This window comes from Suricata suricatta, chromosome 2 (assembly GCF_006229205.1).
Source record: "Suricata suricatta isolate VVHF042 chromosome 2, meerkat_22Aug2017_6uvM2_HiC, whole genome shotgun sequence".
Taxonomy (NCBI): Eukaryota; Metazoa; Chordata; class Mammalia; order Carnivora; family Herpestidae; genus Suricata; species Suricata suricatta.
The window spans coordinates 13,936,699-13,961,469 of NC_043701.1; the positions used below are offsets into that span (position 1 = coordinate 13,936,699).

General features: G+C 46.3%; 2 long non-coding RNA genes across 4 annotated transcripts; one reads left to right on the forward strand and one right to left on the reverse strand.

Moving 5' to 3' along the window:
• The first annotated feature begins 1,971 nt into the window (after positions 1 to 1,971).
• Positions 1,972 to 20,287, forward strand: LOC115278260. 2 transcript variants are annotated; one of them, XR_003902791.1, is made up of 4 exons: positions 1,972 to 2,045; positions 16,310 to 16,402; positions 16,746 to 16,810; positions 19,220 to 20,287. It is a non-coding gene; the product is annotated as an uncharacterized LOC115278260 (long non-coding RNA). The 2 variants fall into 2 exon arrangements; XR_003902788.1 differs by lacking the exon at positions 19,220 to 20,287 and having other exon boundaries at positions 16,746 to 17,122.
• Positions 20,288 to 21,942: 1,655 nt separating this feature from the next.
• On the reverse strand, positions 21,943 to 24,753 carry LOC115304999. Of its 2 annotated transcripts, none has more exons than XR_003914717.1 (3): positions 24,637 to 24,753; positions 22,533 to 22,649; positions 21,943 to 22,276 (listed from the first exon to the last, which is right to left on the reverse strand). It is a non-coding gene; the product is annotated as an uncharacterized LOC115304999 (long non-coding RNA). The 2 variants fall into 2 exon arrangements; XR_003914716.1 differs by lacking the exon at positions 24,637 to 24,753 and adding an exon at positions 24,270 to 24,577.
• Between the last annotated feature and the right edge of the window lie 18 nt (positions 24,754 to 24,771).

Genomic DNA, 24,771 nt, shown 5'->3' on the forward strand with positions numbered 1-24,771 from the left:
CCCATTAGAGGCAAGAGATGATGTTTCCCTGTAAAAGGAGATTTTTAAGAAATGTCAGTATTTTCAGGTTGAATCCAATCTAAACCAAGTTCTTTCAAATTCTACTTACTTGAATTCAAATCAATTTCAAAAATTAAAACCAAAAGGCTGAGATCACTCAAATTAAACTCATATGACCTTAGTCTTTTGATTTTGCGTTTTCAGACTGATATGTGTGTATAGACAGAATCTTAAAGACGCCAAGCTTTTCTTTAGGGACAGAGTAAAATTGACACAGGTTTTATAAACATGTAATTCCTCTGAGACATGGGCCCAGACTAGCTGGCGTAGTTTGGGTATGTGTGATAGTGTTGGTTTTCACTCTGTTATGATTTGCTTTTAAATATTTATTTGTGAAATATAAATCTTGCTAACATTGAAGTCTGTTCTGAAGAAGCAACTACTACTTTTGCTGTTGCTTTAATGGAACTGTTGAATCTTCTTAGAAAACAAAAAGATTCAGTTATATAAACAAGTCATTCTAGTGAGCATAAAATAACAATTCTAGAGAATGCACTGCTACCCCTTCTCTGTGGGGCTGGAGCTAAGTTCTGCAGATGTGTGGTAAATTAGGTACCCTAAGATAACAGCCTACGTGGTTAATCAGCTACACAAAAATGTGAGTGACTCAAAACTGCTGAGAAATTAGAGTCCGTCTCCTGAAATATCAAGCACTCACTTGAAAAATTGAAAAAATATCGTCAGTCCCATCAGTACATTTATAGATTCCTCTTCCATTGATCCATTTCCATTGCTAATACACCTGTTACGTAATGGATGCTTACTCACCGTTCTGTCCAGTCCAACAGATAGCAACATTGCTGGCGGACTGTTCTCATTTTCTGTCAGTTAGAATGATGATTTAGAATGTTCATCTCATTCAGTAAAAAAGAGTAGGTCTGAGTGGAAAGGCTGAGGGACACCAAATGTACAACTGTTTTAAATGCACACTTTCCCACGAGTGATGAATTTACATCTTACATACTGTCACCACGAGCCATGACAGTCATGGGCATGGGGACCCCACGTCTGGGGACTAGCTGGGATAGCACAGCCTTTCCTACCATGAATATATGAATAAAGTATTCACAGCTACAAATGCTCTAGCCCACTTGGTCAGTTAATCCAATTAATAAGCATAGTTTTCATTGGGACCCGGCTCACTGTTCCATGATGCAGTCCATAACCCCTCCCAGAGTGAAATGGAAGGGAGATGGCTGAGGGAAGGATGGGCCAACGGCAAAGGCATCAACAATTTTTTAAACAATAATTTATGACATATCTGCTGTTTACCAGGCACTGTGGGATTATAAAGAAGAATGGGACCCAGCCTTTGCCCTCAAATAGCTTATGGAATAGGGGGCAGCTGGCTGGCTCAGTTGGAAGAGCATGTGACTCTTGATCTTGGGGTTGTGAGTTCGAGCCCCATACTGGGTAGAGATTACTTAAAAATAAAACCTTAAAAAATAAAGAAGAAGCAGCTCCTGGAATAGGAGAAGGGAGAGGCATATAGACAGATCATTGCCATGCCATGTGGGAAGAACAGTGATGGAGACAGAAGAGGGGAACATTCCTAGCATGAGCAGAGCTGACACTTAAAGGAAGAATGAGCCCTGACCAGATGTTGGTGGAGAGTAGGGGTCTCTGGGAAAGGGGTTAATGCCCTGGAGCTGGTTTGAATGGGCTCATGAGGATGAATCATTAAGTGGTCAGGCATCTTGCAAGCTGGCTGTTACACATGATCATAAATTATTAAATAGCAAATCATTATTTTAACTCTTACAATTATTAAAAAGTAAATTATGCAAGTTTACAACCGAGTAAATCATAATTTAAAACAACAACAATAAATACTAAAAACGTACTGCTCCCTAATTATTTGACTACATTTTACTATCATCTATGCCTTTGAGTTGTTTGCAGGTCTATTGCATTTGTCTGGCGAAAATGCTGTCTAATTGTGGCCACTGCCCACCTCTTCTCAACTCCACGTTTAATGACATCATGTAAGTTTGAAATTGGCTGTGGGGGGAGTCTTTACACCAGAAAAGCCACGCATGCTACAGATCACGGATTATTTCCTCCCCAGAAGGCCATTTACCAGCAGGCAGGAGCAAGGCCATTCAAGATCAAGGCAGGGAACTCCAAGCTGTGCAGAAAGCTGGGAGCACAGTGCCGCAGGGAGCAGGGAGCGAGGATACCAAATCCCACATGACCTTTCAGGCCACGTTGAGGAGGTGGAACTGGAGGCTTCAAAGGACTTTTGTGGTGTCTGGTCTGTGAGATCTAGCAGAGAGCTGGACGTGTGAAAGCAGCTTCCGCGGCATCTGGGCGGGGGCCCTGAACCGGGCCTGGTGGGCGTGTGGGTGGTAGTGAAACTTTGAGTGCACGGGGCCACCAGGAGAGGGTCTAGAGGGAGAAGTACAAGAGGCTGGGGGGGGGGGGCATGGGGGCAGGGGAAGAGAAGCAAGGTGCCCGCAGAAAAGGGGTACAGGAAGAGGTCATCTGGAGACCCTCCCATGAGAAGGGAGGTAATGGACAGCAAAGGAGGAGAGAGAGAAAGGGGGGAAGGGAGCGGGAGGGGGACTTGGCAAGACAGGAGCAGAGCACAGGCATTCACACTGCAGTGCGGACCAAAACATTTCTGTCATGAAAATGGGGAAGTCCTCTCTGTGGCAGAGAAGTACTAAAATAAGCCATGTGCTTGTCAAAAAAACCCCATGATTTGTTTTAGGCTTATTTTTTTTAAGTTTATTTATTTATTTTGAGGGAGAGTATGCACGCCTGCATGCGTGGGCGAGTGGGAGAGGGTCAGAGATCAAGGGAGAGAAGGAGAATCCCAGGCATGCTCCATGCTGTCAACACAGAGCCCGACCCGGAGGCTTGAACCTACCAACCGTGAGATCATGACCTGAGCCGAAATCCAGTCGAACACTTAACCGACTGAGCCCCCCAGGTGCCCCCATGACTTGTGTTAAGTATTAAGGCAAAGGGCAACCAAAATGAGAAGGAAGACCCAAAATTCGACTTCCCAGAAGTGGTGTGTGTCCAGGGATGGACGTGAAGTAAGGTGGCAAGGGTGGGGAGAGGCCGCCAGGGAAGGAAGCACCTCCCCCAAACCAGGAATGGGGCGTGGCCGCCCCAGGAAGGAAGCGCTCAGGCAACTGACCTCCCTAAAGTTTTCTGAGAAACCTGACCTGGTGATTTCAAACAAAAGTGTTGCAGAAGGTCATCAAGAGGACGTGACCTCTGGGTGACCCACAAGCTGCAGTGGGGAGGCAACTCACCTGACCCTGGCCCTCGGAATGCGCATTCTGCCTTCTGTCCCGCAGTGGAGCCGTTTTCAGGAGAGAGCAAGGTGTTCTTGAGGCCTGGACTCAATACGTGATGAGCCCCCTTACGGCCTCCAAAATCCTGGCTGGCGGATGCAGAGATCTACTGGTCTTGTGGCGTCGGAGACAGGCCCCGCAAGGAGGTTCCTCCGCTTGTCACCTTCCGCCTGGGAGTCCACGTGCTCCATGTCTTCGGTCTCTCCTTGCCCTCTGAGTTCGGGGACCAGTTTGCAAACCACACACACAAGGAAGACAAAGGCATAGATGAAGAAATTGTACATCAGTGGCATAGAACTTAGGTACATAGATTCCTGAGCCAGATCGGATTCATATCCCGGTTCGACTAATTATTTGCTTGGATAATTTACTTAAAACGGAGCCTTGGTCTCCTCATCTACAAAATGGGGCTAATGATAAAATGTACCTCATAGAGTTATTGTAAGGACGAAGTAAGGAAATCCATGTGAAATATTCCCTACAAGCCCTGATGTCCAGTGGGAGCTACTGATGATGAGAGTTAGGATCCCCTGTCAGCCCCGGCCTCCTTTCCACCCGCATCAGGGGTGTAGACCTGGTCCGTCTTTCATCCGTGCATTCACAATTTTCCAAAAACTAGAATGCTTACCATTCAAACCGCATTCACGAGTCAACACACACTCAACGTAATTCATCTTTCTTTGAAAATCTAGAAGTTTCCTCTAAGTTCTTGTCATGCTGCAGAGTCACCATTAGGAACACGAATTATGGATGGCAGGACACAACCTTATCTGAAATAGCACTACCATGGGTTGGGAACAGATGTCCTCTGCGAACCTTGATAGATGTCATGTGCAGACGCTGATCTCCTGCCTACAAGGCTTCTCTTCTCACACATTTCGAAATTTACCCAGATTTTCTTGTTGTTTTCAGTGTTCACTGACTCACATTTTGTTTTCCGCCTTTCCCTTCTCACGTACCTCGGAAGCCATATGGCAGGCAGCTAATAACGTGGTTTGCAGAACATATACACCTGGTTTCCTCTGCTCCCGCGCCATGACCATGGCTCCGTGCACTCAGGCTCCCTGCGCCCTCCCCCTTTGCCCCCCTGCTGACAGTCTCCTTCCCTCCGTCAGCTTCTTCCACGCTGTGTCTTCCTCTCCTCCTGCTTCACCTACTCCCTTCTTTCCCTGCTGCCTGGTCTCCTCTCTCAGCTGGTTTCAACCACCTTCTCCCCCACAGAGCTCATGGATTCAGAGCGGCACTTGCTTGAATCTCATTGTCTGAGCAATGACTGCCCTCCCTGACTTCTGTCTGTTTAAAAAAAAAATTCTTGTCATCCAAGCTTCATGACTGCCTGGATTCCAGATAAACCAAGATTTATTGTGTGTACTCAGTGACGACCCCCAGGCTACGCACTCTGAATGCATATCATGGGTGTGCTGAGGAGCAGAGTTTAAGCAAACAGTCTCTTTGTTTTATCTGGAAAACATTATTTTGATAATTATTGGAGAAGGCAGTAAATTGAATCAAATGGATGCTTCGTGTGGCCAGATCGGTGGTTGAGGCCGAAGGAGTCATCACAAGGACAGCGTGGCCCTTTTTAAGGAGGCTGAGCGCTGGGTCGTGTCTGCTGGGAATGGGCACACATGTGAGCCCTCATTTGCTGACTCTTTTTCTTTTAGTTTATTTATTTTGAGACAGAGAGAGAAAGCAGATGAGTGTGAGTGGGGCGGGGCAGAGAGAGAGGGGGGGAGAGAGAAAACCCCAAGCAGGCTCCGCACCATCAGTGCAGAGCCTGATGTGGGGCTTGAACCCACAAACCATGAGACCATGCCCTGAGCCGAAATCAAGAGTCGGGCACCCAACCGAGTGAAACACCCAGATGTCCCTTCATTTGCTGACTCCTAACTATTCACTCTTTCTCTCCTTTCCGCCCAAAGCCAAGGAGCCACCAGGAAGGTACTGAGTTAGGGTGAGTTCCAAGGTTTGTTGGAGATAGGAAAAGATAGACGGACAGAAGAAAAGCTTTCCATTTCCACAGCTCGTAACAAAGAAGTTGAATCAGTTGAATCGCTACATATATAAACTAATCTATTTGTTGAGATGAACAGAATAATAGGACTTTGGAATGACTAATGCTATCATTTAAGCCTAAAAAGGCTTAAATATGTAGACAAGAAGATACTATGTAAGGATAAATATGGGGCAAATGGCTAATACTATGGCCCAGATCCTCACCTGACCCCAGAATAATCAATAATCAATTCAGGCATGATCTTTGGGGTTCTAGAAGTCACCTGGGTCAGTTTCTCCTAACTATGTTCTTTCAAAATTGAGTTTGGCCTCATTTGAATTTGGCCCCATTACTCACTGAACTGATTTTCTGGGGCTCCAAATATTCATGTTGTCCCAAGTAGGTATGGCTTTTCCTCAAAGTTTCTGTTGAGAAAATAAAGGCAGAACAAGAAGAGAGAACAATTTTAAATGACAACAATATCTTTGTAGGCCTTCTTTCCATTTATGTCTAAGACTCACCAATGATACACTAATAGATTTTTTTCATGTTGAAATTTGTGTGTTAAACATTGAGTCTTCCATTGACATTAGGATTGGACTGAGTCTGTGTTATGAGACGTATCTCACTCATTGTGTTAATTCATTTGAAAATCCTAGATATTGTGTCAACATGATGTCAAACAGCAAGTGAAACCGAGTTTAACACCAATAGACACCACCTTTGGAAAGCTAAAATCCAAGCATTGTTTCACGGAGTTGAATATTCTTTATCCCAATGGCCATTAGAGGCTATAGTCAGAAATCTAAGACTTTTTTTTCTAATTAATAGATTTTATTTTTTGGAGTAGTTTTAAGTTCACAGAAATATGAGCAGAAACTAAAGAGAGTTTTCATATCGCCCTGCCTACCCCTGGCAGTTTCCACTATTATTAACATCTTACATTAATGGGGTACATTTGTATAACTGTTAAGTCAATACCTGTATGCTATTATTAACTAAAATCTGTAATTTACCCTAGGTTTCATTCTTTGTGTTGTACATTCTATGGGTTTTGACAAATGGATAATGATATGTATCCACCATTGTAGTACTAGACAGAATAGTTCCACTGCCCCTTAAAATCCCCTCTGCTTGACCTATTCATCCTTCCATCCCCTTGGACCCCTGGGAACCACTGATCTTTTTGATGTCTCCAGAGTCTCGCCTATTCCAGAACATCACCTGCTTGTAGTCAAACAGCACATGGCCTTTTCATACCGGCTTCTTTCATTTAGCAATATGCATTTAATGTCCCTCCCTGTCTTCTTGTGGCCTGATAGCTCATTTACTTTTTTATCCCTGAGCAATATTCCATTGTATGGATGTTCCACAGTTTGCTTATCCATTCTTTTCTTAATTTTTTAAATTAAATACCCCCATGTGCTCTACATTATACCTAGTTCTATGAGGGATACCAAAAAAAATTCTAAAATAGCTCTATTTTCAAGATTAGTCTAATTACAATGATAAGGCATATGTTAGGCAAAATAATATAGAAGTATGTTTTAATGCATTGACGTGAATGGATGGCATGAAACAAGTATGATCTAGAAAAGCCATATTTTCAGGGGAACATGAATCTCTTGAAATGAGACATACAATTTTTTGTGTGTGTGCACTCAGGGTCCCAGGTATTCATCAAATTCTCAAAGGGCTGTATCACACCTCCTCGCAATTTTACAAACCTCTGCAAAAATGGAGAGGGGTACAAATAATCATCAGTTGCATTTATAGCTGGATCAGAGCTCATGAAGGTAATTGGCCTTGATCTAATGTTTTTATTTATTTTTGATACAGAGAGAGACAGAGCATGAGAGGGGGAGGGGCAGAGAGAGAAGGAGACACAGAACTGGAAGCAGGCTCCAGGCTCTGAGCTAGCTGTTAGCACAGAGCCTGACGCAGGGCTCGAACCCACAAACGTGAGATCTGACCTGAGCCGAAGTCGGAGGCTTAGCTGACGAGCCACCCAGGCGCCCCAAATTATTTTTAATGTTTTTATTTATTTTTGGGCCTTGATCTAAAAACTGAAGGGTGCTGATAGGACATGGTTTGGTGAAGCAAGGGGTGAGGAGTAAGACAGGCTAAGGGGAAGTCTTTTTTTAATTATTTTTACACTTATTTATTTTTGAGAGACAGAGAGAGATAGAGCACAAATGGGGGAAGGGCAGAGAGCGAATGAGACACAGAATCTGCAGCAGTCTCCAGGCTTCGAGCTGTCAGCACAGGGCCCGACATGGGGCTCGAACTCACAAACTTTGAGATCATGACCTGAGCTGAAGTCAGATGCTTCACCAACTGAGCCACCCATGCCCCCCACGGAGAAGTCTTTCAAAGTCAAGGAGGTATTTAATTGGGGATTATAAACTGTGAAATGTCTTGTTCGCCCCCAATAGAAGGTGCCCCATGCCAACTGTTAGAGGACACACACACACACACACACATACACGCACGCACACACACACACACACACACACACACACACACACACACACACAGATTTACAGAAGCAATACTGCCCTCTGGTTCCCTTTGCCAGCTTTGTATGGACAAATCTTGCTCTAAAAGGGCTTTAGATTAGCAAGTCAATATGAAACCATGAATCCTGCTCAGGAGAGAGAGGATATGGCAGAGGGGGAAGGACAGATGATCGCCGCTGCTCCTCTGTCAGCTTGATGGTGGCAGTGGGCTCTGATACACTTTGCTGGGTCCCCCTCTGCAGCATGGATGAGAAAACAGTATGCAAACTGTGGAGCGCTTTGTAAATGTCCCCGTGATTATGCCGCTCCCCCTCCTCGTATGAAATAGGTTTCCTCTTCTCTGCTTTTCTCAATCAGATCCATCCCTAAATGTCTGGCTCAAAATTCAAGGTTTCCTGGGGTGCCTGGGTGGCTCAGTTGGTTAAGCGTCCAGCTTCCGGCTTCGGCTCAGGTCATGATCTCACTGTTCGTGGGTTCGAGCCCCACGTCAGGCTCTGTACTGACAGCTAGCTCAGAGCCTGGAGCCTGCTTCGAATTCTGTATCTCCCTCTCTCTCTGACCCTCCCCTGCTCACACTGTCTCTCTCTGTCTCTCAAAAATAAATAAAAAACATTAAAAAAAATTCAAGGTTTCCTTTGTTTGCTCATTTCTTGTGGTCTCTGTTTTGTCTTTTACTACAAGATTGTGAGACAGCTGTACACGAGGCACTAAAATGGTGTCTGACACATGGTGGGTGTTCCATAAATATTTTTTGAAGTTTATTTACTTATTTTTGAGAGACAGAGATGCAGGAGAGGCAGGAGGGAGAGAGAATCCCAAGCAGGCTCTACACTGTCACACAGAGCCAGACATGGGGCTCAATCCTGAGTGAGATCATGACCTGAGCTGAAATCAAGAGTCAGATGCTTAATCAACTGAGCCACCCAGGTGCCCCTCAATAAATACTTTTTAAATATACTAATCACTAATAGAATGCCTGCCAGGATGCCTTATGCCATTTTTCTTCCTCACAAAGTTTCAGTTTGTACCATTCATATAGTAGATAACCATTTGGTTTCATATCTAGAAACTGGTGATTTGATCTGAACAGCTTACCTACCTGGCCACAGATCAGGCGGGCCGCAGTCAGACACCCCACATGATCCTCTTCATGTAGGTCTGATCGCGTCGCACCATGTAATGTTGCTCTTCTTTTCCTTGATCGTCTTGTCTTGTTTCCTGTTGATGTTCTCTTATCTGGGCCTCAAGTGATACTAAATAATGTTTACGACTTTCAAAATGCAGGAGGAGTGAAAGCAACCCCTTTTTTCTCCCCCATTTGACCCCCACAGCAGAGCTGACTTAGTAGCTAACACCTCAGCTAAGAGCAAACATGGGCTCCTGTGACTGTCTAAGCACATGGGGCCACACATCCCTAGTGGCCGACAGGGACCAGCTGGCCAATCATGGAATTCTCGAAGAATAATCACCCATACCTCATTTTGTTGATTTGTTTGTGTATTGTCAATAGACTATAGGCAGATGCTGGGCCAAGTTCTCTGATACACTTGGCATAAAATGTATTGGACAGGGTCTTCGAATTCAGGGAACTGCAGAGAGACTAGACTAGAGAGTGAGTGATAACACAGGTCAGAAACAAGCCACAAAAGGATCATGGGTGAGGCCAGTTGGATTTTTCAGCTCATAGGGATTATATCTCTGCAGAGTCCTGTGGCATCAGGAATCTCTGTCTCAGCCTTGTGGTTTTGGTAGCTCTATTTTAGCAGTTTACCCAAGAATTATCAGGATCTGATGAGTTGATTCATTCTAACCAAACCACAGACTGGCTTTGTTTTTTCCTCACTCACAGAACGTACTAATTTAGAGAGAGAGAGAGAGAGACAGAGAGAGAGAGAGAGAGCACTATCCTTCCAATGTCCAAATATTTGGGTTCAGGGCACTGGCCTTCTGATATACATGAAAGTGATAAATTACATTTCTACTGAGGAGCCAGCTTGCTAAGCATGGAATCGGAGTCTTGGGGTATACTTCTACGGGGCATAGCGTAGCCTGCTCTGCTTTGGAAAATACCTTCCAGGGAAAGAACACTACAGTGTGGCAACACATTCTTCTTCATTTCTTTTTTTCTACATTTTATGAGGACTATCACCCATTTATATATGGCATTCTAAAATGTCCTTGGTTTTCATATTTTAAAATCAAACTTAAATTCTTTTAATTCCTAAGTATGTGATCATTGTAAGAAAAAAAAGACTTTGTGGATATCTAAAGAAAAAGTTAACCCTCGTTTGTCTCTGCCATAGTGTCCATTCCTAGCCTTGGAGTAACAGATGTGGAGAGACTGGATGCACAGCCTTCCACACCTTTCACCAGGGCCGTACAGAGATAGGCAGCATAGTTAGGGATTTTGACATTTGGGGGTTATGCAATGCTCATGACCCTGAAACTTAACTCTTTTCACTTAATGCATCATGGATATTCTCCCTAGGTTCGATGGATAGAACTTAAACTAATGAGTTGTAAGAACTACGTCATATTTCATGCTATGGGTGGATGGATGCAGCATCTTACTTCAGTCGATTCTAGTCTTTAGCCACCACAAACAATCAAGTGTTAAATGCTGCTGTGTCCATATTGTTAGATATTGATATTTTTGTTTCTCTAAATTAGTTTCCCCAAAGTGGGTCAATGCCTTTTAAAAAGAAATGGCAATTCCAGTTCTCGAAGCCATTTTATGTGAGTTACAGTGAATTCTTTTGACCCTTTCCTAAGGCCAGAAACATAAGGGCCAGAATCTCCTAATCACATGAGAGGCTGTTAAACCCACGAGGTGTGGATCTTTGCAAAACTTCAGCCACGGTGGGGGAAGTCCCCTGATTTAAGTATTTTGCCCTTTTCGTAGCATTTGAGAATATTTGAGCTGGCCCAGCCCAGTAGGCACTTAATAAATATTCGTTGAGTGTTCAATACATGAAGGTCATCCGGTTCAAGTTTCTCATTTCACAGATGGGGAAATTGAAGCCCAGAGGGTTAAATGAGGCACAATTAGGGTGAAAGGGAGGCAAAAGTCTGAGTGATCCAAGTTGCAAAGCAACTTGGGAGTTTGGAGCGGGGAGGCGAGGATTTTGGCAGGTGGTAGCCCATCTATACGGGACACGCACAAGAAGAGCCGCAGACGGGAGAAGACAGCTTACAAACTTTGTGCATGAAGAATATAATTCTCTGAAGCTTTGTTTGTATGATGCAGCTAGAGCTCACATTTACATTTCTTCTCTTAATTACTTTTTGAGGCTGAACTTCTGTTCATTTGAATGTGACCCAGTGCAGAAACTGTACCCTCCACAGTTGAGGGGGGGGACTGTGTGGTATTCACCAAACTTGTTCTCTCCCTCTTGGACACTCAGATTGACAGCCCCCTCCCCCTGTGAGGTGAGATATAGCCACGTGACTGAGTTTTACCCTTGGACTGTGGACAGAAGATAGGACACCACTCCCTGCCTGGCCCATAAAATACTCCCACAGGGGCTCTTCCATTTTTGCCTCCTGTCTGCCACCTGGCAGTGGTGGACTCCAAGGCCCCACACCCAGATGGGGAAGCCTGGGTCCCTGAGTCACTGTGCTAAAGGCTGCCTGCTAAGCACCCACTCTGGACTGTCAGTAAGAGCAAGAAATCAACTCCCATTGTATTAAGCCACCGTGAGCATTTATCTGTCACAGCGGCTTATGCTACTTAACTATATTAGTGTTTCTGGGTGTGTGTGTGTGTGTGTGTGTGTGTGTGTGTGTGTGTGTGTGTGTATAACCAGATATAAAATCCAGAACCTATACCAATCAATACTGCAGTTATTATGACACATTTTCTTAATACCCACTGATTTTACACAGGTAACATGGAGACTTAGCCCACCCACCATAGCCAGGAGAATGAATACCAGGAGCAGGGGAAAGAAAGCTGTCGGGTTAATTTTTCCTTACTCCCATGAGCTTCAGCTAGTTTCATTTCTTTTCTCCAAGAGTTTATGGAATCGTTTTCCTTTCTGAGCATTGTCTTTTTGTCCGTTCTTGCCTAATCTTGCCTATGTGGGTTTTATTGTGTTGGCAGGAGTGGAAAGTTTCTAAATAATTATTTCAGTTTTTTCTTTTTTTTTTTTCTTATCACTTTAAAGGTAAAATAAAGGATGAATAGAAAACAGCTGGGGAAGTGAAAGGAAGGAGGATTAAAGGAAATTAGCAGGAGCTGGATTATTGCAGTTTCCCAAAGCCATCCCAACACCGGTGGTGGTGGTAGTAGTAGTAGTATAGTAGTCGTATTGGTAGTAGTAGTAACTAGTGGTAAAAGTTACAATGTTTCACTCAGACATAAACCCCAAAGGATCCTCATGGCCCCTCCTGGCATTTTCAACTAAAGCTACCTTGGCTTTAGAGCTAAAACGAATTGTTTAGTAATCCTAAGATCTTTTCCTTTTTTTTCAAAATTTTATTTAAATTCTGGTTAGTTAACATATAGCGCAATATTGGCTTCAGGAGAATTTAGTGATTCATCGCTTACATACAACACCCAGTGCTCATCCCAACAAGTACCCTCCTTAATACCTATCACCCATCTGTCCCGCCCCCCACCCACCTCCCTCCAGCAACCCTCAGCTCATTCTCTATTGTTAAGAGTCCAAGATCTTGATGCAGCAGTGTGGGATAGAATGGTTGCCACTTGGTCACAGGTATGTGGGATAAAGGGAAATTGTTGTGGGGCGTTATGCGCGCTTTATGGTGAAAAGGAAATAATGGAATGTGTAAACAGGTGACTTTGGCGTGTCATCCGTGGGCCTCCCTAACCATACTGCTCAGACTACAAAGCAGCAGTTAGGGCTCAGTGTGGGTTGATGGAAAAATTGACCTAGAAGTACATGAAAAGGCCTAATAATAATCTGGAAAAAAAATACTTTTTATAGGATACAGTGACTGGGGACCACAGTAAAAAGCCCATCGAGTCCTGGCCACTGGGTCACATGCTTTACTAACAAAGAGATTAAACATACTAACAGTATAGACATTTTCTGTAATTTCTCAATTTATTATAAAACAGACACAAAGGTAAATCCTGTGGCTGGTGGGTGCTACACCAGGTGGGAACAACACCCCACCATGCCAAGGACTCTCATTCCATGAATAGGTGGGTGTCACATGCACAGAACTGGAGAGAAGGGTTACCCCTTCTTTTGATAACAATTTATAAGGTGGGTACTTACCCAGACTTAAAACCTCATAGCTTTTGTTTTCCAACCCTTCCTTCCTGTTTCTTTACCTCCTTATTTCTCTCTCTACCATCTTGGACTCCTGCTCAGAAAAATTCAGTGCTTCTCCTTTGCTTGTAGAAACAGAGTCCAATACCTCTGCTTGGTACCAAAGCCCCACCCCTTACCCCTGCCCAATCCAGGCCCATCTAACTTTAGAGACATATTTTGGGTCCCCTGTTGCCTAACGTCTGTCCCCTGCTGGAACCTCCATTCAGGCCACCACGATCATTCCTTCATTCCCAGGCCCGAGCCTTTCCTCCTCACCCTTGCCTTCCCTCCTCACGCCCAGTCCTAAGGGGCTCTGCATGGAGTTTAGCGTTCTGAGCTCTCCACAGGGGTCTGGCTACCGTCCCAAGGACAGGATGACTTCACGGACACAGGTGCACAGGACTGAGACCGTGTGCTTGGTTTGATACTCTGCTGTCATGGTCTTGAAACAATTTCTGATGAAGGGGCCATTTTGTATCGGGCTCCACAAATTATGTCACTGGGCCTGTGGGTGGGAACTATTCACGTGGGCAGCTCCAACACACGGCTCTGTGTTTTTATTTAATTAAAATGAAGACAGGCAGGAACATACCTGGACCACTTTATGTGTGCAAAGCGAGTTTACATGCACCACCTCGTCTGGACCACGCAGCCCCCCTTGGGGGCGAGGATGCTGGATTCCAGCAGCAGTTGTGGGTCCTTAGGCATTTATGAATCAATTTAAAGCATCTTCTGATTTTCCTCTAATGTTTTGTTCATGTGTTTGTTCATCCCCAATCCTTCTTGCTCTGTCATGTTTATAAGAACAAAAGCTCAGAGTAGCCTAAACGTTCACCGTCCTGGTGTGGTTCAACTTCTCCCAGTGCTAATTTCCTTGACCTGCTGAAACAAAGTACCACAAAATGAGTGGCTTAAACACCAGAGGTTTATCATCTCCCTGTCCTGAGGGCTAGGAGTCAGAAATCAAGGTGCCCTCAGAGCCACGATCCCTGTGAAACCTGGGAGGAGGCTGTCCTTGCCTCATCCTAGCTTCTGGAGGTCTTCAGGCCGCCGCTGGCCTCCCTCGGCTGGTAGACACATCCTTCGATTCTCCGCCTTCACGTGGCATTCTTTCTGTGTTCCTGTCTTCATGTGCTGTCTTCTTACAAAGTTGCCAATTATATTGCATTAGGGCCTACGCTACTCTAATATACCTTCATCTTAATTTAGTGAACTACATCTACGGTGGCCAGTTTCCAAATAAGGTCACACTTATGGTATCAGGGGGTTAGAACTTAACGATCTCCTTTTTAGGGGGTGGGCACAAATTAGCTCTTAACATTGTCCCCTCCCCGCTTTATGAGTCATTCAGCCCTGCAGTTTCCAACTGTGGAGTGTGTCTTGAAAATAGTCCTTCTACCTGTTGCCATCCCCATGCCCAGGTCTCCCTGTCTCCCAGTCTTGTGGCTGATGGGGGCTTCTAAAACCTGGATGGGATCTTGTCACTCCCTTGCTTCCCACTAGCTCTGGAAAAATCCCAGCTCTTTGATGAGGTCTCTAATGCCCTGTGTGACTTGGCCCTATACCCCCCTGACCTCCCCAGTCTGCCTTCCCCATCACTCGTCCTCCTGCCAGCCTCCTGTTCCCCCTTACGCTCCACATAGACTGAACTTCCCCCTAGTTGAGGGTTTAGACCTCTCATTCTCCAGACCTTCGTGCTGCCAGAAAGTCTCCCCGTCCTGCTTCACCCTTCAGGGTGTTCTCTATCCCGTGTGCTCCTGTGTCTGCATAAAATTAGTGCTAAGGGGGCCTGCACAGCCCTCTCTTCCATGCTGTCTACCAAAGAGAATCCTGAAATCTCCAGCCCTGATATTTTAGCCCTGCTCCTTCCTTCAGCCCCAAAAGGAAGGTAAGGATTTCAGTCATTCTGCACAATGAAATCCTGGGGTGCCTGGGAGAAGGAAATGAAGGCTGGGGTGGAAGAAGGGAAGATTTAATAATGCTTGTCATGCACTATGAACTTGAATTCCCTTCAGTGTTGTTCCAGAAATTCAAAAACCAATGGAATTCATTTGAAATTAGGTGGAGCTAATGATCTATCCTTGACTATGGCAAAGCACTAAGGCCAAATTTCATGGGGTTCAAGATATCGAGAGGTACCCTCTTACAGCATTTGTCCTTTGTCCATCAGAGCACTTGTCACGGCACTGTGCATTTCCTCATCTGTCTCCCCACCAGACTTCAAGTGCCTGGCACAATGGCATGCTCGGAAAGCAAGTGTGATCTAGAAGCAGACATTGAACTTGGGCTGTCCCAAGTCCAAAGGCCATGTTCTTAGCCACTGCCCACTGGGCCACGAGCTCTAGAAGCCCCAAGTCTGGGTCTCTCTTATCACGGTTGTATCCTCAGTAAATCCTGGTTGAATGTATTTCTTGAATGTGAGAGAAACAGAGGATAATAAGAAAGAAAGGAAAGAAGAGAGAGATTATAAAGGTAAAAGAAAACAGAGAAGGAAGAGAGGGAGGAGGGAAATGAGAGAGAAGAGCAGAGAACTCTTTGCCACCCTGCCCGGACTCAGCTCCTGGTGCATTCCGGCCTGATTCATTGACCAGGATTTATGAAGCTTCCAGCAAGTGCCAGGCACGGTTTAGACACTTGGGATGCATCAGTGAACAAAACAGACAAAGGCTCCTGACTTTGTGGAAATTGCATTTTAATAGGGAGAATCAGACAATTAAAAAAATGAGCTTAAGAGATTAGTAAATAAGATGTTAGACGATGAAACTACTGTGCAAAAATAGCAGAACGGGATATATCCGCAAGGGGTTCGTGGACAGAATTCAGGGGGTCTGAGAACTTGGATGGGGGAAAAATGACTTCTTTACTCTCATTCCCCTTAAACCTTCAAATCTTATAGGCAACCAACCACAGAAATAAAGGCAGTACTTGTGAGTTTGTGACCAGCGGAAGCGGCAGGTGCTTTTATACTACATACTGACAGTTGGTAACTGTCAGCTGTCTACTATTGTGCACACTCGGCACTACTTTGTAGCGGTTGGACCTGCAGTTACAGCTTGTTACTTAATGTATCAATAAAGAAACATATACTTGCAAACTGTATCACAATGTAATTCATTTCTTTGGTAACCTTTTGTATTTTTTAAGGCATTTTAAAACACTGTTGCGAGAAGGGATCCCGAGGCTCAGCTAGACTTGCCAAAGGAGTTCATGAAACAACAAAAAGGTTAAGACCACCAGGTAAGGGGAAACGAGGTACAGTGGAGACCCTGGGGCTGGAGGGAGAGGCTGCAATGCTAAATAAAGTGACGTCCTGTTGAACCTGTTTCTAGCACATGCTCTCCTCAGCCATCCTCAGTCAGCCCTGGCTTTGCCCAAAGCTCAGACTCAGGCACCAGGCGATGCTAGCCTGTAACTGAAGAAAGGACACCGGCCCTTTCCCTGCTGCTCTCTGCCCTTCCCTCCCAGGGGCTGCTGAATGCAGGATTTAACATTCAAAAGTCCGGATTCAACAAACGAATGTCGAAAGAGCACAGGGAAATTCAAGATTCTATTTTTTAAAATCTTCCTTTTTGTTGTTCAGACATCCAACTCAACCAGACAAACTTGCTCAGACCAGCCAGGCAGTATAAGTCTCCCACAGAACAGGTAAGCAAAGCAGCGGTTTCTGAATGTGAAGTGCATCACCTAGGGCAAATGGAATGTGAGCTGAAAATACTGCCATATTCCAAGAGAAATTCTTTAAAAATTCAAATTCCTCTCACATGTACAATGAAAGTCCTCAAAATTGTATGCCAAAAGATCTGTTGTTTTTAAATTGCACTTTCAGACTGTTGAAATATGTTTAAAAGATCTACACATGGACTATGATGAAATACTGTCTGGAAATCACAAAATTAAATTCTTCCTTCTGTTAATGAAGACGCTGTTACCTGCAAGTAACAGGAAGCCCTGGTAAAAGGGAAGGTTAATAAACACCTTACTTCTTTCGCTTAGAAAAGGCTGGAAGTCAGTGCCTCCTCTCCAAGATGTCAGGGTTGTGGGTTAGCACCTTGGACCCTAGAGGAAACCACAGAGCCCCTAGGTGATTGGGTCTCTCCCTTCCAAGTTGCAGCCTTTTGCTTCCTAGCGTCTCACCCCAGTGGGTATGCCTTACCCGTGGCTGTGGGATCTCTGTTATAACTGTATCCCCTCCAGAGTACATTATAAAAGCAGATTTCCAGGTGCCACCACCAGAGATTCCGAGTCGGTAGGCCTGGGGTTCTGCCTCAGGAATCTGCGTGTTTAGAAAGTCCCTTTGGGGATTTGATGCAGGTGACCCAAGGACCACACTTTGAGAACTGACACCTTGTAACCTCTCCATGGGTGACCATCTCACACCTATGGATTAGCTACTCATGATATACTGATGACTCAAAAACAAAGCTCTGTCTCTTATTAAAAACTCCTGGCTGAGCTCCAGCCTCCTACACTCACTTGGCAAATGAGCATCCCTATCTGAGCAGCTCACAGGAACCTTAAACTCAACAGGTTCAAAACTGAACTTGTTTTCTCCCCACACCTGGTGCATATAGAATAAAGACATTCCTTGACTTGGCATATACAAGGCTCTGCCTTTACTTCCAGCTACATTCCTGACCACTGCCTGGGCCTTGTTCCTGGTGCTTGGCAATGATCTGACCGTGCACAGAGCCTGAACACACGTGGCTTTCTCCCTGCCAGGATTCACGCTGCTGGGCACAGGGGGGCCACCTCCTCCCACCCTATAAACACACTCCTGGGGCGCCTGGGGGGCTCAGTTGGTTAAGTGTCCGGCTCTTGATTTCAGCTCAGGTCATGACTTCACGGTTCATGAGTTTGAGCCCCACAGGCTCCATGCTGGCAGTGCTGAGCCTGCTTTGGATTCTCTCTCTCCCTCCCTCTCTGCAGCTCCCCTGCTCGTGTGCACTCTCTCTCGCTCGCTCTCTCTCTCTCTCTCTCTCTCTCTCAAAATATAAATTAATTTAAAAAACACACACTCTCCTGGCCATTTGTCCCTCTGCATTATTAGCTTCTGACCACGTGTACCCTTTTACTGCTGTACTCATCATAATGTATTCTACTTCACCTGGTGGTTTTGAACTTGAGCTTCTTGAAAGCAGGGGCTGCGGCTTTTCCCCTTTTACCCTCCTAGCTGCTGCTCTAGAAGCTAACACATGGAAAGCAGTCACAGCATATTTGATGAATTGAATTTCTTGCTGAAAGAGAGAGAGAGAGAGAGAGAGAGAGAGAGAGAGAGAGAGAGAGAGAAGGAATGGCCGGGAAAGTTGAAGGGAACTTTAAAAAGTGCACTGTTAAGAAAGGTCAAGGGAGGGGATGGGTTCAAGAAAGTTGAAGGGATTAACAGTGTCTAACTAAAGTTTGTTTAGAGATCAAGCAGGGGAGAGGCTGAGAAAGGGCAGTGGATTTGGCACGAGAGAGGTCACTGGCAGCCTCAGAGCAGAGGTGGCCCCAACAGCCCTCTGCCGACATGACCATCCTCCCTCCGGGGGCTGCCCCACAGGGACAAGCTCTTTCCTGCCAGGGAGAGGGAACTTGACAATACAAGGTTGACACAGCACCGAAACGTACAGGTCCACTGATGAATCAGTGAGTTAGGCTTAACTTGGCTTAACCGGATCCTCAGGCTTTTGAAAGGGCTCTCCTGTGTCTACCCTCTTCTCTATGCCCACTGGAGCTAGAAGCTTCTCTCCATGCCATTTCTGCCTAGTTTTTCCACGTTCAGCCTGGACTTGATGTCAGGCAAACCGAGCTATTACCATCTCCTCTCATCACAGAAATTTCTCTGCAGAGGAGATTGCTTCTCTGGACTGCTTCTTGGGTACAAATCCGCCCTAATCTGCCATTTCCGAAGCCTCTAACAAAATCACCCATCTTCCCTACATCACAGCTTCTTTTACATTCAGTGGCTGATTGCTTTTATTCTTTTGGCCACAACTCTTTTCTGTCGAATGCCATTCTGGCCTCTCTTTGCCTTTCCTGTATCTCTGATCAGGTGTCTGATCATTTTTCTTCTAGGAGCAGAAGCAGAAAATGAATGATGTTTCTGTATGCCCCCAATCCTGCTAGTGCGACTTCTCCAAGACCGCCATTTTCCTCAGATTCCCTTTGCCCTGCCAAGCCTGTTCTACCCTTTGCCCTGCCAAGCCTTGTTCTACCCTTTGCCCTTAAAACCAGAGCGCCTATTGTTCCTAATTTGAATGCAGTGGGTACTCTTTTACACCCTCTGTCAGCCTCCTGTCCTTTGTTTAAGGAGTCCTGCATTTATTAAACACATCTATTACAAAACGTATCATTTAAGCCAAAGATTTAACGGAGAAATATGAAGATATTTCTCTGAAATGACTAAAACAAACGTAGGTCAATATTATGACTTGTTAAGAAATCAATCATACAAAGAGGAAAGGAGAGAAAGAAGAAGTCCCGTGTGGAAGAGATAGGAGGGTGCTGCACAGAAAAAGAAAATGAGACAGAAGCATCGTCAAGAGAAAGAAAACCAGATATGCATAGAGCCAGAGACCGGAAGAGAGGCCAGATGTTGAAAGACGGAGCCTGACAAAGTGAACCGCCTCTTCCCAGGCAGAGCCTCCAAAGACAAGACCTGGTCTGACCAGAAAGGACCAGGCAGGAAAATGGGTGCATTCCACACCAAGTCCAGGCTGTATCTTTACAACCTGCACAGAGAGCACACTAGAAGCACCCAAAGAGTGACAACAGGCACGAACACCTAAACACCTACACCCCAGGGCCGATATCTCCATCTGTGGTCCTGGAGATACTGGGATGTTACCCATTTTCACAACTCCAGGCATAAATGAAGAAAAGACCATTTGTCATTTGCCATTTAAGCAAAATGAACTTGAAGCCAGGTCAAAACTCCCCCATGTCTGGTAACCTCTGGGGAAGGCATTACCGCCTTTTTGTAGAAAAGACACATTGGGAGGAGGTAGCTGGCATAGTTCTCTTCCATTTATTGTTTCTTAAAAGACACTAAAGTTGCATGGTCTTATGGCAACCCAGAGTTCCATGTAGCGCAAAAAAAAAAAAAAAAGGATTTATTAAATGAGTGACTATTTGTAAACTTTTTAGAACACTAAGTGCTAACGTGTTTATTGAATAAATGTAATGCAGTGCATACTAACCTAGCCAAACGTGATAGCCCCCGGACCGGCTCACTGCCTCACCTTGGCACTTGGTTTGCAAGCTCTTTACCTGGAAGACTCTCTACTGCCCTCTCCTGGGGCCTCCATCACCCTCCCCCCTCCCCCCTCCCCCTACCAGAGCCCTGCACGTCCTCTTCAGGCTGAATTGAAGGACCCTCCCTACACTTCCCCCAGAAGTGGCCTTCCCAAAGTCACTAATGCAACCTTGTTGCCAAATCCAGGGGACGCCTCCCTGCGTGTGTCTCACGCGACCTCTCGTTAGCACACGGCACTGCCATCCACACCTCCCTTCGCAGTGGGCTTTCCGTGTCCAGGTGCCGCTCTAAAGTTCAGGGTGTCCTCTTCCTCCCCTGTCCACTCTCCCACAGGGACTTCCTTCTCCTCTTCCCTTACTTCAAGTGCGGGGGCTCCGTGTGGCTCTCAGATTCTGTCCCCTTCCTGATCTCCCACCCTCCTTCAGCCATTCACTGAGAGGCTGTAACCGTGTTCCCACATGACTGCAGTCACTGGAAGGAAGAGACACAGATGGGGTATTCAATCTGCCAATGGAAGAGAAAAAAAATCCAGGGTGCCTGGGGCGCTCAGTTGGTTAAATGTCTGACTTCGGTTCAGGTCATGATCTTGCGGTTCTTGAGTTTGAGCCTCGCGTCAGGCTCTGTTCTGGCAGCTCGGAGCCTGGAGCCTGCTTGGGATTCTATGTCTCCCTCTCTCTGCCCCTCCCCTGTTTGGGCTCTGTCTCTCTCAAAAATAAATAAACATTAAAAATTTCTTTTAAATCTAAATTCACTTAAATAACCTTTCCCCAACCACGCAGGCCAAGCGGGCTAGCTTAACGGAATGTTTCTTACTGAAGTTGTGCATCATATAGGGACAGCTTTAGTCAGTAGTTTGCAGAGAAGGTGGGGATCTTGCTTCTCTGGCTTCATCCCATTATCCTTTCATGGGGCTCAGTTTCCATGTCCAAGGTGGGCATGTGGGAAGGACACTCCCCTCAAGATGTTAGCAGTTAACACAAGTGCTCTTCATTTTAATTCGCCTTTTGGGGGGGGGGGTAATCTTAGTTTTCTTGGGCTGTCATACCAAAGTCCCACAGACCATGTGGCTTTAACAACTAACATTTATTTTCTGACAATCCTGGAGGACAGACATCTGAGATCAACATGTCAGGAGGTGTGGTTTCTTCAGGCCCCTGTCCTTCAGCTTGCAGATGGCTACCTTCCCTGTGTCTCTTGTGGTCTTCCCTCTCCCTGTCTGAGTCTTAATCTTCCCGTAAGGTCACCAGTCATACTGGATTAGGACCCACCTGAATGACCTCATTTTTAACTGTATTACCTCTTTATTTTTTTTAATTGTTTTTAACATTTATTCATGTTTGAGAGACAGAGCATGAGTGGGGGAGGGGCAAAGAGAGAGGGAGACACAGAATCCAAAGCAGGCTCCAGGCTCTGAGCCATCAGCACAGAGCCCGGACGTGGGACTCGAACTCGTGAACCATGAAATCATGACCTGACCTGAAGTTGAATGCTTAACCAACTGAGCCACCCAGGCACCCCTGAATTACCTCTTTAAAGACCTTCTCTCTCAATGCAGTCACATTCTGAGGAACCAGGGATTAGGGACTTCAACATGTGAATTTGGGGAGGACAGAGGGGATATCCCAGAGACCAACTGCCTAGAATCACTCGTGGCCTCACAGCAACTGGGATGCACTTAGAGGCAATTACCAAACACCAGTCAGTGCAAGCTCTGGGCTGAGGGACATCCAAATGCATATGTCATGGCCCTGGACCCAGGACGCTGCCAGACCAGTTATGGGGAGACAGACCACCTCCCTAGAAGAGGAGAGTCGGCCCTCGAGGCTGGGGGATTCCACGTGCAGTGGAGCGTGGGTGTCAGGAACTGTTCTGAAAGCCTAGAAGAAGAAGAAGAGATAAAAATCAGATTGGTCACATAGAGGTTTTCATAATCATCACAGCCACCTTTTATCGAACCTCTACTATCTGCCAGCACTCTGTACAAGCGTTATCTTCAGTCCAGTCCCACCTCAGGTGCCGTGGGAAGGACGAAACCAAATAACTTCTCCCAAGTCCTTAGTGCTGTGTGGACACAAGTGAGCATGCGTTAAATGGCCGCTTTCCTCACTCAACACACGCCTGCGCAGTACCTACCGTGTGCCAAGCGATGTGCTCCTTGCCGGGGAGAGGAGGTCAGGCAAGATCAACATGGGTTCTGCCCTTGTTCAGATGCACCATCCGGTATGGTACTAAGCCGCTTGCCACACGGGGCTATGAAAATGAAAATTTCAGTTCCTCAGTCACATTAGACACATTTCATGTGCTCAACAGCCACCAACAGTTACATTTCTATCCCTGCAGCGAAGTCTATTAGGTAGCACTGGAAAGGGGTAGGGAGGTAACACCCGTGTAGGAAAGGTCACGAGGGAGGTTGCTATTACTCTCTCAGTGTAATAGCATTGCAGAAACTGAAGCTCAGAGAGGTTAAGAAATTTGACTAAGTTCCCACAGCTACCAAGTGGAAAAACTGGGAGCTGAACCCGGGTCTATCTTAATCTCATGTTGCCTCTCGCTGTTTTGTGGAGGAAAGTGTCAGGCACAGGTGGAACGTGGTTGAAGAGAAAAGAAAGAGAAGGCGCCCTTGGTGGGAAAGTAGCAGGTTGGGCAAAGTCACAGATGGGCAAGGCTGGCAGAAGACCATGAATAAACCAGTCTGGCTGGAGAGGCAGTGACTTGCAAACTCATGTGCTTAGCATGGGAAGTCAGGGCCTGGCTGCTTTGATTGAAAGCCAAGGAGCTAGGAAAGCAAAGGGTGACTCCCTGAAGGATGTCAGCAGGTCCACGACCTGGCCAGAACTATGGGTGACGGAGGTGACAGTGCTGAGGGTGAGCTGGACCGAGATCCGTTAGGGATGGCAGGTGGGAAAGAAAGGGGTGAATGAATGGTGTGGAGCAAAGAACACCAAAGTGGGAGCCAAATGATGTAACCTTAAAATTTAATAGTGGGGGTGCCCGGGTGGCTCAGTTGGTTAAGCATCCCGCTTCAGCTCAGGTCATGATCTCACGGTTTGTGGGTTTGGGCCCCGCATCGGGCTCTGTGCTGACAGCTAGCTCAGAGCCTGGACCTGTCTTCAGATTCTGTATCTCCCTCTCTCTCTGACCCTCCCCTGCTCGTGCTGTTTCTCAAAAATAAAATAAAAAGCATTAAAAAAAGATTTAATAGTGTGCAATGCTGAGCAAAATTCACTTCTTTGGGCCTCACTTTCTCAAGTCTAGAAGGGCAGGCCTGGCCCAGAGGATGTCTGAGGCCCTTTCTGGCAGTGGTAGGCCAGGATTCTGCAAATGTGATAACATTAGGCTAAGAGCAGCAGTGGGAAGCACAGCACTGAATATCGGGGCAGACGATGGCTGCCTCAAAAGTCACCCTGGTAAGAAGGGGGAGCTGTACTTCACTGACAAAACCAGGTTAAGTATGTGAAAGGGCTTCCCTCTGGTGGGGGTTGGGGTGGGTGGTCAGAGGGTATGGAGTTTGAGAAGAATAAGTAGAAAAATCACGACTTGGTTTTTAAGAAAGTTGTACAACGGCTGTTACCTTACAGCCCCCAAAGTATAGATTGTAAACTTTTTTCATCCTTGACCTACAATAGGAAATAAAATTTACATCAGGGTCCAGTGCAAGGGTCCAGTATTGTATAACGGAAACAAAAGGTTTCTGAAACAATAGTTACGCTCACTGAGTAAGAGCAGTGGGTCCTAATATTGTCTATTCTATCGCATTTCAATTTTTTTTTAAGGTGGTCGCCGTCCCCTGAACTAATTCTATGATCGGTTAATGTGTCCCGACCCCCAATTTCAAAAACACTGCCCAAGAGTGGCCCCAAGTCTCCTTACGTTGGAGGCGATGTCTGGGCATCCTATCGAAGAATCCAGGAGGGAGCTGACGTGACCCTGGAGAAGACTCCGGGCTGGGGGGAGCTTGGAGAATGTGTACCCGAAGCCCTGATCGGAGCGCGGGGAGAAGCGCGGGGGCCTGGGGAACGGCCGTCCGGGCGGCGGCGGCGCCGGGCCCCCCAACCCCGCAGGACACGGCAAGCCGGATTCCCGCAGGAATTCAGCAGCCACCGGGGGGTGCGGGTCTGAAGCGAGCGCGGAACGGCTCTGCACCCTCCGACCCCAAGCGGATTTCCAAAGCTCCTCCCCTCACTCACCCTCCCCGGAGACCGGCGAGCGCCCACTCCTCCCTTCATTCATTGCACACCTAGCTCCCGGCCGGGCGGGCGAGCCTCTCCGCCGGCGGTGCCCCCTTCCCGTCTCTGCTCTCCCGCCCCGCTCGCGCGCTCACAAACTTCTGGCCGCCAGCTCCGCGGACCGGCTGTCCTCGGCGGGTCGGAAC